This window comes from Myotis lucifugus, unplaced genomic scaffold (genome assembly GCF_000147115.1).
Source record: "Myotis lucifugus unplaced genomic scaffold, Myoluc2.0 scaffold_632, whole genome shotgun sequence".
Taxonomy (NCBI): Eukaryota; Metazoa; Chordata; class Mammalia; order Chiroptera; family Vespertilionidae; genus Myotis; species Myotis lucifugus.
In genome coordinates, this window is record NW_005871680.1 from 54,143 (window position 1) to 66,692 (window position 12,550).

Here is a 12,550-nt window from a genome sequence, read left to right on the forward strand (position 1 = left end):
CCGTCAGACAGACAATTTATCCCAAGATTTCCCTTCGATGTGGAATCTACAGAACAAAGTGAATGACCAAACACACTCCTAGGCACCAAGAACGGACTGATAGTCATCGTGACCAGGCCTAGGGAGCGAGGGGGGGGGGGGGGATAGAGGAGGCACTGCAATGCCCCCTAAGATGCACCCCCATCACACTTCCCAAATTAAAAATTAATCTGGTCAAAACGCCAACATTGGCCTAGTCTGAAATGCGCTCGTTTAAAATAGAAACCACGCCCTGTGTGTGAAGGGGCGCCAGGGGAACCCCTGGTTTCCATAGGATCTCAGAAAAGATGCACAGGGCACACACCCAGGACTTCTGAGACCAACCTCCGTGCATCCATCTGTGCATTTGTCCACCGAACCATTCATCCACACACACACTCAGCTATCCATTCCTCCATCCATGCATCTGTAATCACTCACTTCCAAACCCCAGGCCTTGGACGCCCTCGCCCTACACACCGCCTGCCAGTCCAGACTGGGGAACTCTGTCTCTCATCGATGTTTCTAACTCTCGATCTCTCTCCCTTCCTCTCTTTAAAAAAATGTATAAAATATATTTAAAAAAATAAAAATAAAAATAAACAACAACAACAACAACAAAATGGGAACAAACACAATATTTGTATTTGCATGTGGCTCGTGGGCCATAGTTTGAGGACCCCTGATCCACATCATCTGCTTCTGATATTCACCCATTGACAACATCATGACATATCGTCAGAAAGTCAGTAGTAGCCTAACGCTACGTCACAATGCCTATGTCATTCACCTCATTTCATCTCACCACATAGGTATTTTATTATCTCATACCATCAACGGAACAATAAGGGTGTATACAGTATAGTAAGATAGTTTGAATGAGAGAGAGAGAGAGAGAGAGAGGGAGAGAGAGAGAGAGAGAGAGAGAGAGAGAGAGAGACTGACCACATTCACATAACCTGCATTAAAATAAAGGAGTTCAGAACGGACCTCGCCAAGATGTGCTACTTTGGCCTGTGGATCATTTTGAGCTGAAGGCAATAGAGGCTTTGCAGGCCCAAAAGAAACTTTTACCTCTCTGTGAAATATTTAAATTGGGAGCCTTGCCCATAATAAGAGTTATTACCAGAAATAACTTTTTAAAAAATATGTTTTTATTGATTTTAGAGAAGAAGGGAGAGTGATAGAGATATAGAAACATCGATGAGAGAGAAACATCGATTGGCTGCCTCCTGCACACCCCATACTGAGGATCAAGCCCGCAACCTGGGCATGTGCCCTGACCAAGAATTGAATCAGGATCCTCTTGGTTCATGGGTCGATGCTCAACCACTGAGCAACACCAGTCGGGCAGGGCAAACTTCTAATTACTGAACATCTGATTTTCAGGTCATCCTCTGAATGACCTTCCTCTCCCATGAAGCCCTCAGGTGCCTTACCTCATCCTCAGCTCAGAATGTCATACATACCTCATTTTCTCTTTCCTATATGTGGCGTCTTTAACTCTTATGTATGGGATTTCCATATTTACATATGCAATTAAATTTGGTTATTCTCTCTTGCGAATCTATTCTGTCTCATATAGATTTAATTATTTGAGTAGCTGAGAAACCTAGGAGGGTAGAGAAAAGTTTCTTCCTCCCCACAATAGTATATTGTGTAATTGTTCTACTTTATTATTAGTTATTGTCATTAATCTCTTAACTGTGACTAATTTATAAATTAAACGTCATCATAGGTTAATATGTATAGAAAAAACATATATAGGTTTGGTACTATCTATGGTTTCAGGCTTCCCCTGGGAGCGTTCCTGAATGCATCTCCCATGGATAAGGAGGCTTATTGCATGACTTTCTGGAAATTTCCAATAGAGCGATTATGTCCTAAGGAACAGAGGCTAATAGTGATGTTCATGATACTACATTTTCATTTTCACCTATTTAGATTTAACCTCCGCTTAGTAAGTCCCATTTCTAAAACAGTTCATTTCAACCTAAGTATTTCTTGGAGGAAAACTCAGATTTAGGGCCTCTACCCTGTATAAAATGACAGAATTAATGGATGTTCAGTCTTAATGTTCACATTATAGTATTTTACTCTTCATTGAGGAAGATGAAATAAATGTTACCAGTGGGGTGTCCTCTGCATCCCCACCTGTTACTGGTGGAAGTGGGCTTCTTGGGATGCCCCAGAAATAAAAATTTCCTGAGGACCCCATGGGAGAATGAGGTATTGTGAAAAGCTTTATTGATGAGTTGACCTTAAGGACCTTCCCTTCCAAGATCCCATCTCCCTCTGTCCCATCATAATAAAAGTCCCATTTTTTCTTCAGCATAACTAAGATTAAAGTCACTACCCAGAGTTTCTGCTCCATATTAAGGTCCAGTCAAGTCCAGCATTGGGCTAGGTTAACTTGTGTTCCCAGCTGCAGTCCATTGCATGTGACTTCTAGGGCCACAAGACTATGGAGGTGCACAGTGAGTGTGGGTCACAGAGTAAGCGAGAAACAGGAGTGAAAAGTGAGGAGAGAGAGAGAGGGAGGGAGAGAGAGAAAGAGAGAGAGGGAGGGAGAGAGAGAGAGAGATTTTTGTCGAACTCTGGGGATTTTAACTAGGAACTTATCCAGTGAATTTTTCAGGATTTCATGTGCTTGCAGTGGCTCCACCCCCTCTAGACAATTATGTTTTCCCAGATTAGACTGATAGGCAAGCACCTTCCCTGTGTCACCCTGGCTTCACTGTGCATGTGTCCATTTTCCCCTTAATTGGACCCCTTCCCCCAGTGATCTGCAGAGACTAGACCACCCGTGGGCAAACTATGGCCCGTGGGCCGGATCCGGCCCGTTTGAAATGAATAAAACTAAAAAAAAAAAAAAGAATACTCTTTTATGTAATGATGTTTACTTTGAATTTATATTAGTTCACACAAACACTCCATCCATGCCTTTGTTCCGGCCCTCCCATCCAGTTTAAGAACCCATTGTGGCCCTCGAGTCAAAAAGTTTGCCCACCCCTGGACTAGACCGATGGCTCCCTAGGGAGTGTGAAATTGCAGCTTCCTGGTGAAGTTGCCTAGATGACCATACTTATAACATCTGGGCTCTCCTTTGCTCCTTTCTTATTAGTATTAGCTAGCTAGTTACGACAGTAACAATGACTCTGCTTTGGATTTTTTTTTTTTCAGACTACAGATGTAAACCTTAATTGCAGCACTGTTATGAGAACACAATTTTCCATTTGCTTTGCTAGAGACCCCTCCTCACAGTTTGAAATTTGGGACACAGGAATTTTCTGTTTCATTTTATTTTATTTTATTTTATTTATTTATTTATTTATTTATTTATTTATTTATTTATTACCCCCAAGGGAGCATTTGACTTTCATTTGAAATTCTAATTGATGGGGGAGGGGGAGAACAGAAAAAGTGATAGAATATTTAAAATAATAGCCCTAACTGGTTTGGCTCAATGGATAGAGCATTGGCCTGTGGACTCAAGGGTCCTGGGTTCGATTCTGGTCAAGGGCACATGGCAGGAGGCAGCCAATCAATGATTCTCTCTCATCATTGTTGTTTCTATCTCTCTCCTTCTCCTTTCCTCTCTGAAATCAATAAAAATATATTAAATAATAATAATAATAACATAAAAAGACCCAGATGAAATTAGACTCAAAATCTCAATAGTGAGTTTGTACTTCTGTATTTAGAAGAATTGGTACAGCTAATATAATCCTTTTTAAAAAAAAATGTTTGTTTTGTTAATCCTCACCCGAGGATATTTTTCCATTGATTTTTAGGGAGAGTGGAAGAGAGAGGGAAAGACAGAGAGAAACATCGATGTGAGAGAAACACATTGATTGGTTGCCTCCGACCAGGGACAGGGCCTGGGCCTGAGGAGCCTGCAACCAAGGTATGTGCCCCTGACTGCAATTGAACCTGGGACCCTTTTGATCCAAAGGCCAACACTCTATCCACTGAGCCAAACCAGCCAGGCCTTTTTTGGGGTTTGTTTTAATTTCTGACATAGAGGATTGGTTTAACATAAATAGAATAATTTTATTGATGTATTCTAAAAGAATATAGAGAATGTTTAAAGATGAAATTCGGCTGAGTAAATTTGAAGAGTTAATTGACTTTAATCAAGTGATTCATGAATCCTGCAGCATCCCATCAGGCCTTTAGAAGGGCTCTCTGAAGGTTGTACAAAATAGAAGATTTTTATGGGAAGAAGGATGGGGCTAGGGAGCTATTGACAAAAGAAAAGAAAGGATTATTTTCTGGCAGACATCTTTTGTTTGGGGATAGAGATTTTGGAGGACTTTCATTATGAAGATTGCCTCTTATTTTTATGGGATATAGAACTTTTCTGTTTTTTGACCCAGGAATTCTATACTGGTTGATTAAGATTACATTTCTGGGAGAGGTTGAAGCTGTAATTAAATCAGGTATTAAATCATAGGCTTTTATAGGAGTGATACCATTTGGACCTATGTTTTTCTTTTCTTCAACAAGAGGATATTATCATATTGAAGCAATAGATTGTAAATGCTCTGCATATCAACTCCCTTGTTTTCTTGCTATGGGCAAGGAAATTATGGAAATCAAGTATGAATGGCATTTTAGCTATGGCCTTCCTGATTTTTCAGTGTTATTGTTGAATATTTTATCTCTCAATTTGACTATAAGAAAATTGCTTGATTTGGGTATTCTCTTCTTTCTTAGGATTGACAGTGATGGCTTGCACCTGAGACCCTGCCCCTGCTTTTAGTTAGAGTACTCATCATCAGTCCCTGAAACACATTCACATTCTTTAAAAAAATTTTTTTTAATTGATTTAAGAGAGTAAGGGCGAGAGGGAGAGAGAGAAACATCAATGATGAGAGAATCATTGATTGGCTGCCTCCTGCATGCCCCCCATTGGGGATTGAACCCATAACCCAGGCATGTACCCTGACCAATAATTGAACTGTGACCTTCTGATTCATAGGTTGATGCTCAACCACTAAGCCATGTTGCCTGGGCATGTTCACATTCTTGGTGGCTGTAGTTTGGAGTCTTCTTTGTGTTTGGTACCTTTGTCATACTCTTCCACCCACTGCACTGGCCAGTGTCTCTGCACGAGCTCTGCAGGAAGGAACGTGCTCACTGTAGCACCTCTGGTATTCTTTTGCTCGCTAGTGGCTGTGTTCTTCTTGGGCTAGTCCCTGCAGCTGCAGGATACCTGGAGGCAGTTTCTGATTGGCAATGAAGGACTTCAGCCAGATTGGATTGCTATAGGCAGAATGAAATATTTATTTTTCCCTTTGAGAAAGTAAATAAAGATGCTGCTTAACCAACTAATATTTTAATGTTGCTGGTATGAGATACTGTGGTTAAATCAGGAAGGTGTAAAATACATTTTTACCCGCTCCCAAAAAAACCGCGTTAAATTGCTTTAGATACATTATCTCATTCATTAAATCTTCTCAGCAACCTCATCAGTTAAATCACTATTTCACAAATTAGGAAACTAAAACCTAGACAGTCTCACAGCTCAAAAGTGGTAGAGTTTTTATTTAGATTTGAATTTAAGTTTGTATGATTTCAAAGCCCGTGTTCTCTAATCACTGGGGATAGGAACTAGTGAATAGATTAGGCATGTACACACACATAGAATCTAATCATGAGGAAACATCAGACAAACCCAAATTGGCATTCTCTAAAGTAACTGGCTTATAAAGTAACTTTGCTATTTTGGGCATTATCAAGAGCTTTCTTTCCCTTTACTCCACCTATTCCTGTTTACACTTGCCTTGGCCAGAGAGTAGATGTGGGCTGTAAAGATTTAAACTCACAATTTAATGTATTTATCTTTTTTGTATCCCAAAAGTTCTTATGAATGCTGATGTGATTTTTCTCAAGTTGAATAATTTGGTGTTCTTGGGTTAGATAACAAGGTAGAATTAGGAATTCCTTCTGATTATTAATGGAAAGAATCCCCAGTTTAAGCAAAGTATTTTGGTTCTGCGACTATGATGTGGGTTAATGGGAGAAGAGTCTCATTCAGGGAGTTCCACACATTAGTCTGTAGAACAACAAAGGGAAAGTTTGCCTCCACCTCTCCTGGTGATGGGGAAATTATATATATATATATATATATATATATATATATATATATATATATATATATATATATCTGAATCCTCCCTATCTCTCTCCCCCCCCACCCCCCAATACACAGAAAGAGAGAAGGAATAAAAGGTCTATCTTGCCTCAGAATAAGAAATTAGTCTCTATGATATGCTTCTCTGCCTGGATTGCATGCACATATTAACTTAGTTGTGATGCCATCTCATTACATTTAAAGCTGAAAATCTTTCTATGCAACGAAGGTATAATTTTTGCCTATCCAGATATTTATATAGGATACTTTAGGTTGACTTGGGGTAATCATACTATCAGCACTCAGCTTTTCTTTGAGTCTTGTTAAAGTTAACTGAATCTTAGAATAACTTTCACATGTGGGTACTCCGTGACTATGATGATGTTTATGTTACATATGACTATGAATCAGGATTATGAAATGGGTAAGGGCTCAAACTCAAGTGAGACAAGCCTGGGTTTAAAACTGGCTCTGCCACTTACCACCTGTGTGGCCTTACACAAGTTGATCATCCTTCTTCACTTTCGTTATCTGTAAAGTGGGATAAAATTATCCTCACCAACATGAAGTGATGCATGTAAACTACTTAGAGTAATGCTTGGAATCTTTAATGTGTTCAATAAACCTTTGTCATTGTTAGTTATCATTGCTATTAATACTACCATTGTTGTAATTTCTATATTCCTCCGAATTTGCTTATGCCTTCAGATTTGTTACACTTTTCCCACAATCTCTCCTTCTCCTGTCTTCCAGACTGACTTTTTAAAAATTGTGGCATGTCATTTTCCCCCAGGGTCTGGAGATGATCCTTGCATCCCCTTCAAACTTTTCTATTCCCTCCACTGCTTCCAAATTCTATTGACTCAATGGTGGCCAAAATAAGAAAGGCTATTTCTTCTTCAGTTAGGACCTGACTACCTGCTCCATCTTTTGCAAATGCCTGAACTTTTAATCTCTAGTTTCTAGATTTTGTGGGCTCTCTTCCTATATAAATTGGATCAGCAGTATATAAAAATCCATTGCATTATCTGACAGTCTTCTTGCCAAATATAGCTAAAAAGATCTGCCTTAGGTCAAATTGAAAAGGGCTGTCACTTCTACAGTTGTTTAAAGGAACTTATACCTGACTTGGACTCTTTCTAGTTCACAGAGCTCTTCTAAGGATCAAGCGAGGTCATGCATGTGAGTGCTTTAACTACGAAGCACGGGATTAATGTGAGGGATGAGTATTGAATGTGAACAAAGGCTCAGCAACTTAAGTGATACTGGAATTCAATCCCATATAGTAAAGATGCAATCTACTCTCTTCTGCCTCCCCCAGAAGTTTATTGTAAGTTATTTGAGCTAGAGAGGCTAGTGACTAACTTCATGCAATAACTACAAATCCTTTCTCCTTCCCTCATTCCCATATTCTATCACAAAATGGTGTGCCAGACCCTGAGTCAGTCTTCAGGGCTGGAGGTTGGGACATAGCATGGCAGCAAGGTGCATAAGAAGCTCTGAGAGTGAAGGTTATGAGAGATTTCTTTTTTAACCATTTTCCAGTCCTTTTCCTGGCAGCTTTATTTTGGTAGCCCCCATAGATTAAATGATATTTCAAAATCAAGTTCGGTTATATGCCTTCTGCCAAATTGGACTGGCATACCTGAGTAATCCTCAGATAGTTTTGTACATGTCTGTTTTCTTGTTTTTTGGACTATTAGAAATTCTTTTCTGTATAATATGAACAGCAAGCCTAGAATCATGTGTGAGATCGTCATCGTCGTCATCATCATCATCTGCAAATACTTACCAAATGGTTGACAGACTGTCCTCCAAGCATTGGGGGTTGTATGGACTGAATTGTGTCCTTTGCAAATTCATATATTAAAGTCCCAACCCCTAGTATTACCTCAGGATGGAACTATATTTGAAATTTGTTGGAAACACAACAAAATTAGGCTGCTTTCCCCATAACCTCAGAAAAAAAATCATTAAAAACCACTCCCCTCCCCCAAATTAGTGTTTTTTGAATTTGAAAGTGCTACCCTTGGTCATTTACACCATTGCCTTCTTTACCTATTTGTTTCCTCCAGAGAAGGGCCAAGGGAAATGCTGCTTTCTCACTACACCTATTTCTGCTTAATTATGCTGTCATGATTGACTTGAAAGAAACCACATCAAGAAAGCTGAGAACTGAGAGATGGTGCTGTTGGCAGAGCAAGTTGGTGATCTCTCTTGTTGGAGAAAATCTGCAATCCCAGAATTGGTTTGATTAGTACTGCTTCTGTCTTCCTCCTCTGCCAAGGAGTTTACCATTCATTGCTGACTCCTGTCTTTTTATTGGATATGCTAAGATGTTTCCTCCACGATAATCTGTAGATTATCAAGAACCCCTTAGAAAGGGGGTGCTATTGCATACTTTGTTCCTGCCTGACCAATGGTATTGCCTAAACAAGGAACTCTGGATGAGTTTTGCTTTTCCCCCCATTTTCTCTATTTCTGTCATGCAAATATATTTTAGTTTGTTTGTCAAAGTTGTTTGCAAATGAGTTCCCTCTGGAATATACCTCATCAGGAATGAGGAGGGGCCCCAGTTTGAAAATTAGCAACACACTTTTTTTTAAAGTGCTAGAGTTTTGTCATTTGGTTTCTCTAAGATTTAAGTGAAATTTATCCCTCCTTCAGTGTGATTTGCCTTTTCGGCTGTTTATCAGTTGTTCCTCTGGTTCTTTGTCCATTTTCACATGGAAACTAGATCTACTCAGCCAAAAGCTAGTATGATTTCCTGTGGATCCAACCAGAGCACCTAAAAATAGTTTTCTACCCAAATATTTTTTAGCCAACGTTTTTCAAAATACAGAAATCTTAATAGCTAAACATTAAACCCTGCTGAAAATCGAAAAAGTTGGAAAATGAATTGGAGCACAATGTTTTGAAAAACATAGGAAACAGCCAATTGTTGAGCTTTCTGTGTTTATATAACTTGGCTCCATTTCTTTTCTTTCGTAGGGTGTTTCTAAATACCTTTGTAAATGCTTAACTCCTGGTGTTTATGTAAATCAGCATAAAATCAGGCATTTTTAATTTGTTGCCATTCTACTCTGTTACATGTACTACACTAATTATGTTTGAAACTGTCCAAATTCAGAGGCAGATGTGAATAGTTAGCAGGCGGTAGGTTAAATCAAAGAGCTGGGAATTCTGGCCTTTGCATAATTGGAACTAATCTGTGGGTCTTTCTCTCTCTCTTTCTCTCTCTTTTTTTCTCCTAGTGTTAAAATGAATATTGATGGTCCTCTACCTTTCATTATCCACTGGCCTGTAATGGGGATCAGAGTATATATCAGGTTGTTTTGAAATCTTGGGCGGGGGGGGAGAGAAGAATAGTGATGGTCTTGGTTTAGCAGTACATCATTCATTCCACAAAAGAACCACTCATTCTTGCAAAATCAAACTATTTTCTCCCTTTCAGAAACAAGTCAGGGTTGCTTGGGCCAAAATTAATGTTCCTTTTAACCATACATTGGCAGTACAGGCATGTATATTTTTCTTCTAAGTCATGGCTCTAGCTTTTTTTCCAGCTAAGAAACCTAAACCAAAAGAATCTCAGGGTCCTGTTCTTGGCATACTCTTACTTTCTGTCTTAGAAATTCAAACAACTTTGAGTGGACCGTGTTCTTTAATCTTATTGCCTTGTTGGCTCACAGGCCCTGAGTCTGCAGATAAAAATGAAAGCACAGCAGCAGAAGAGTATGTTTGTGTGTGTGTGTGTAAATTCAACCTTTGGTTTTCATTGAAATTATCTTGCTAATGCTCCCTTTGTAAGATTCCCTAGGTTTTCCTGGTGCCTGGCAATTTCTTTGATCAGGTGATTTGAAAGGTATGGAGAGTATGGGTCAGGGATCTGAGTTACTTAATATACTTCGCCTGTAGATCTGTGCATCTGATATGGGTTATGGGGTCAGGGAAAGAGTTTGCCTTTGGTACTTTCCTAGTTCTTTTATATTTTTGCCCCACTTATACTTTTTATGGTAGTACCATGTATTTTAAGACAGGCTACTTGGGTTCATTCTTCCTGGTAGAAAATAAGTCTCCTGATTTAAGTAACAGAAAGGTGTTAATAACTTTTTGTAATACTTCTCCTGAGAGTATTTATGTTTTAAAGATGTCTAGGTTGAGAACAGTAGTCCTTGTAACTAAAGGAAAAGAAATATTTGAATTAAGAAGTCCTTGTTTTTAAATCCTCACCTGAAGACATTTTTCCATTGATGTTTAGAGAGAGTGGAAGGGAGGGAGGGGGGGGAGAGAGAGAGAAACATCGATGTGAGAGAGACATATCGATTGGCTGCCTCCCGCACACCCCTCTACCCCCACCAGGGCCAGGGATCAAGCCTGCAACCGAGATAAGTGCTCTTGACTGCGAATCAAATCCAAGACCCGTCGGTCTGAGTGACGGCAGTCTAACCACTGAGCAAACCATCTATGGCCTGGGCATTGCCTTTTCATTTATTAGAGTGAATTCTCTTAGTCCCAATTGTTCTTAGAACATTATGGGCACCTATTGAGTTTTGGGGTGAGTCCTTTTAATTGACTTGCTCAATCATCAGTGGGATGATTTGCTTTGTGATTTACAGTACATTTTTCCCCTGTTAAAATATTGGATTACCCTGCACTTTACACAGTAGATGTATGATTTGTCAGCTATTATATTTGAAATGAGGATTTCCTTAGGATAAAAATGGCCTAGTAAGGACCATTGGTTATAATATGTATTGTTAAAAATTTTTGTTGAAAGATTTTTAAAAAGATTATAAATCATAAGTTTTCTTTTTTGAAATATTGTTTTAAATTAAAAAAAAATTATTGATTTCAGAGAGGAAGAAGGAGGGAGAGAGAGATAGAAATGTCAATGATGAGAATAATTGATCGGCTGCCTTCTGCATGTCCCACACTGGGGATCAAGCCCTGACTGGAATTGAACTGTGACCTCCTGATTCATAAGTTGATGCTCAACTACTGAGTCAAACCAGTCAGATGAAGTGTTGTTTTAAACTACAGCTAACCTATCCATTGTTCTAGATATAGTATATAAGAACAGGTTATCCTTAGAGATGAGACCATATTTTTGGTATCAAGATCTTTGATGCAGCCGAAACCGGTTTGGCTCAGTGGATAGAGCGTTGGCATGCGGACTGAAAGGTCCCAGGTTCGATTCCAGTCAAGGGCACGTACCTGGGTTGCAGGCACATCCCCAGTAGAAGATGTGCAGGAGGCAGCTGGTTGATGTTTATCTCTCATCGATGTTTCTGACTCTCTATCTCTCTCCCTTCCTCTCTGTAAAAAATCAGTAAAATATATTTAAAAAAAAAAGATCTTTGATGCAAATGTTTCAATGAAATCTCATCTTCCACAGTTGTTACTGCTATTGTTGAGGTAGTGATTGTTGCCAGAAAGTAAAGTGAGAAATGAAGAAACACTACCCCCACAAAGCAAATATTGGAAATAATACGGGAGAAGGAGTTGGGAGTTGGGGCATAAATATCCTGACCTCTCTCTCTTCTTGCCTGAACCCAACTATAAGCCAGAAAACAAGAGGGTGACACAATCTTAAAGAACAGCTTCACGGGGAATAGAACAAAGCAGAGAAGGGTGGAGAATAGATATGAAAGGACAAGTAGAGAGTAATCAGCACAGTTTTCAGGGAACTATAAAATTTTAATTTTGGGCAAATTGTTCCTTAGGAAGGAACTTGGAAGATCCTCTGCCACAGATAAGCTGTTTTGAGGTCTCCTGAAGGAGTCAGGGAACAGTATCAATGATAATTCTGAGAAAGCCACAGGAAATATGAGTGGTGAGCACAGGTTTACTTATGAAGATGTTTGGAACGTCTCTGGTGGGCAGTGTTCAAAGCTATTGGGTATCTTATTTGTTATATAATTGATGTTTGGAAAGCCATTGCCAGTTTTGTTTGACCTTTGCTGCATGTTCTTTTTCTCTCTCCAGTTGTTAAACACAGAAGACAGAGTGCAGAGCTGCAGTGGGAGAGGGTTAATTTAGGTGTATGAAGTGACAGCACAAACAGGGGGATAGGCCTTATGCTAAAGTTGTTCTCAGCCAAGAGTCTATCAATAAATAAAACAGGCAGGATAGTAAGCAGCTAGGAAAATTCCTTTGGAAGTGGAATGGGGAAACTGAGACAGATAGCTGATTCAGACTGGCCCCAGCCTTACACACTGACTCACCTGCCTCCTTCTCCCTTGCTCAACCACTCCCTTAAGCATTAAGTCCTCAGGACCATGAGGTTCTGATCAGCATCAGATAATCTTAGGAACAAAGCTTTGGGTCTGTAAACCACAGAGACAGAATTTTGGTCAAACTAGAGATAACATCTAGTCCTCAGTTGTGTCTCAG